Genomic DNA, 4,314 nt, shown 5'->3' on the forward strand with positions numbered 1-4,314 from the left:
TTATTATGTCTGTCCTGATCAATCCTTTTGTATAAAATTTATGGAGTCTCCTTGTGGTTTTCCGTGTAAAGTCATGTATTTCCTCTTCAACTTTCAACCTAATCCCTCTCCAGCTATGTCATCCTGATCTCACCCTACCTATGCCATGCTATTTTTCACAACTCTTTGATACCAGCTAATGATAATTTCCTGTAACTCTCAAATATATTATATTCAGCCAATCCCCAAGTCTTTATGCTGTACTTGCCTTTCCCTTTTATCCACCCTGAACATTTTCATCCTTCACACCAGCAAAATCCAATTTATTCTCTAAGACCTTCCTGACAATTTCAACCCATATAAATTTCTTCCTTCTGTTTCTGTATAGCTTATAAATAACTACTATCATTTATTAAGCACAGGAAGTGCCAGGCCCATTACCTCTATTCTTCATTACATCTACACAAGATAATTATTATCATTTTATAAAAAGGGAAACTGAGATTCAGAAAGGCTAGATAATTTGCCCAAGGTCACACACTCTAAATTGTGAAGCTGCAGACTGAACTGATTGACTCTAAAGTTCTTACTCTTTCCACCTGTATTGTCTCTTAACTAAATACTATCTAGAAGTGTTCTCTATTTGTTTTGTGTGCATTATTAGTCTTCTGTCCTCAATTAGTTCTTGAAATTGGGGATCATATAATTTAAGAATTGTATTCAGACATGAAGGTCCAGGGTTTGATCCCTGTACTAACCTGCTGACCCCCGCACCCCCCCCCCTCAAAGAACTACGTTCAGCTGCTAGTTCCAGAGATCCAAAGTAATGAAAACTTAAGTAAGGTAGGAGTTGATTTTTCTCTCACTAAAAGGAAATCCATAGAAAGGCAGACCAGGACTGATATCACAGTCTTAGACTCTTTTAGCTCTTTCCTCTGACATCTCCGGGTGTAGACATTATCCTCATGTTTATAAAATGGCTGCTGGAAGTCCAGCCATCATATTTGTGTTCCAGGCAACAAGGAGGAAAGGATTAAGGGGAAAGGGTAGGACTCCCAGCTGAACTTTAAAGACCTTTTTGGGATGCCTCACCTTACAACTTCTGTTTATATCTCACTGGCTACCACATTTGCAAGGAAGGTTTGGAAATGTATATAAGTACTCTGGCTCATCCAACAATAAAGGTATTTTGTTTCCAGAAATAATGAATGTTGACTAGTGGTCTTTGCCACAGATACCCCATATCCCAGTCTTCTATATTTTCATAGCACCTACTAGGTGTTCGATAACAGTGGTGGACAATCTAACGTAGAGAAATGGACAGTAGAAAAAGGTAAATTAGAAAACTGAAAAATGAAGAAACTGAAAAAATAGTAGCCACATGTGGTTTCTAATCTATAAGTACTTTATAAGAAAATAAATGCTCACTGACTTCTCCCTAAACAATCCTGCTGTCACTCAGCCTTTGTGTATGGAGTGATTATAAAATTAACATCAAGATTAAGAAAATGAGGCCAGTTCGTTTGAAATTATTTTGAGTAGGTTTGTAGTGTTTCCATCAGCCTTTATTCTTTGCATACATTTTGTTTCCATTTACAAAGTTGGCATAAAATGTTCTGTTTTGCAAAAGAGCTTATTATAAACAACCACTTCTGACAGAATGACCAGTACTCAGGCAACATCTGATGGGCACTTAGAGAAAAAGATTAAATTACAGTTGCAATAGAAATTAGTGCAATGCATTTCTGGAACTCTCCTGAGTTTCTTATTTTGATTTGAAAAATAATTCAAACGCTTGAAAGAAAAATCTGTGGTAATTACCTGAAATGTTTCTCCAGCCCCCAGATTAATATCAAGAGAGAGTCTTTGAGATCAAAAGCACATTTCTATAATTTTTAATTTTGATAACAATTTCAAATTCCATCTGTCCTCTACCTCAAATCACCAATTGTTTACAATTTAGCCCATTTGCTTTATCATTCTTTCTCTCTCTCCATCTCACTCTCATATGTGTGTATGATTTTTTTCTGAAACTTTTGAGAATAAATTGGAGACAACATATGTTAGAAGACCCCAAAATATTTCAGAATATTTGCTGAGAAAAGGACATTCTCTTGATATAACCATAGCAAAATGAGTAAAACAATAAATTTAACATTGATACAATACTACACTCTAATATGTGGTCCATGTGCAAATTCTGTTAATTGGCCCAATATCTTTTAATTGCCCAGAATCAGTCTCAGACCAAGCATTGCATTTAGTTGCCATAGCTCTTTAATCTTCTTTTATCTGGAGCAGTTCCTTAGCATTTTTTTTTTTTTNCTCTCTCCATCTCACTCTCATATGTGTGTATGATTTTTTTCTGAAACTTTTGAGAATAAATTGGAGACAACATATGTTAGAAGACCCCAAAATATTTCAGAATATTTGCTGAGAAAAGGACATTCTCTTGATATAACCATAGCAAAATGAGTAAAACAATAAATTTAACATTGATACAATACTACACTCTAATATGTGGTCCATGTGCAAATTCTGTTAATTGGCCCAATATCTTTTAATTGCCCAGAATCAGTCTCAGACCAAGCATTGCATTTAGTTGCCATAGCTCTTTAATCTTCTTTTATCTGGAGCAGTTCCTTAGCATTTTTTTTTTTTTACTTTGATGATTTTTAAGAATACAGGACAGTTATTTTGTACAGTGTCCTTCAACTTGGGTTTTCTGACTTGTCTAATTATTACATTCAGGTTGTACATTTTTGGCAGGAATACCACAGAAGTAGCATTGTGTCCTTCTCAGTCCTTCATACGAGGAGGAACATGATCTTGGTTTGTCTTAATACCAGTAATGCTGACTTTAATAGCTGGCTGAGGTGGTATCTGCCAGATTTCTCCACTGTAAAGTTACTATTTTTACTTTTTTAATTAAAAGATAATTGGTGGGAAGGTTGTTGGGACTATGTAAATATTCTGTTCCTCATTAAACTTTCATCCACTGATGATTTTTCAAATTCCATCATTCCTTTTATTTTTGATTGGCATTCTACTGTAAGAATAGCTTTCTCTTTTAAGGAAGGGTTTCTGATGATGTGTAGGTACATGTTTCTGAGACTTTGTCTTAGTCTGCTTGGGCTGCCATAACAAAATATCATAGACAAGGTAGCTTAAACAACAGGAATTTATTTCTCACAGTTCTGGAGTCTGAAAAGCCCAAGAAAAAGGTGCTGGCTGATTTGGTTGCTGGCGAAAGCTCTCTTCCTGGCTTCCAGATGGCCACCTTCTCACCATTGAGAAAGGAAGTGCTGGTGTTTCTTCCTTTTCTTATAAGGACACTAATCCCAACTTGGGGTCCCACCCTCATGACCTCATGTAAACCTAATTACCTCCCAAAGGCCCCACTTCCTAATACCATCACACTGGGGGTTAGGGCTTCAGCATATGGACTTTGGGGGATGGGGAACACAAACATTCAGTCTATAACAGGCTTTAAGAAGGCAAAACAAATATCTTCCTTGGATTGGGTAACTAAGAGTGAGCATTGAAGCCCACACACAGTAAGAGTAATTCCTTACTCTGTCCTTTGTAATATGACTCTAATTTTATTTTTATTTTTACTATCAAATAGTGAGAGAATTGGGCCACTGTACCCTCATTTTGTCCCAACGTCTATTTCTCATCTGGTGCCATCAGACAAATCTGGATTTAAATTCCATACTTCCAGTTGTGTGTGACATTGGGCATCTTCACTGGGCCACAATCTCCTTCCCCATAAAATAAGGATGATAACCATTATTTCACAAGTGTTGTTGGGAGGACTAAATGAGATTATGTATGTAACATATAACCTCCCAATACCATCACTTTGGGGTTAGGGCCTCAACATATGGAATTGGGAGGGGACCGCGTAACATGGTGTTGATAAAAGAAAGCAGTCAATAAATATGTTTACTGTCTTTAACTTAAACTTTAAATTTTTAGTGACACATTTTTACAAGTTTCATGACTTTACTGCTCTCTTCAACGGGTTAGAAAATCTTAGATATGAAGTTTGCATCAGAAAGAGAAAAGATTAGCGGTATCTACCAATTTTTACATGATATGTGTGGTTATGCTGGTTCCCTTCCTCCCTCCTTTCCTTCCTTTCATTCAACACAGGTATAATGGCATTTGCTATTTGCCAGTCACTACTCCGGGCACTAGAGATAGAGTAGCAGCACTAGAGATAGAGTAGCAGACAAAATTTCTTGACCTGACATCCCTAGATAGGATAAACACTATGGAGAAAAATAATGCCAGGAAGGAGAATAAGGTTTGTGGTTGGGGGGGGGAGGG

This window comes from Galeopterus variegatus, unplaced genomic scaffold (genome assembly GCF_000696425.1).
Source record: "Galeopterus variegatus unplaced genomic scaffold, G_variegatus-3.0.2 Scaffold979, whole genome shotgun sequence".
Classification (NCBI taxonomy): Eukaryota; Metazoa; Chordata; class Mammalia; order Dermoptera; family Cynocephalidae; genus Galeopterus; species Galeopterus variegatus.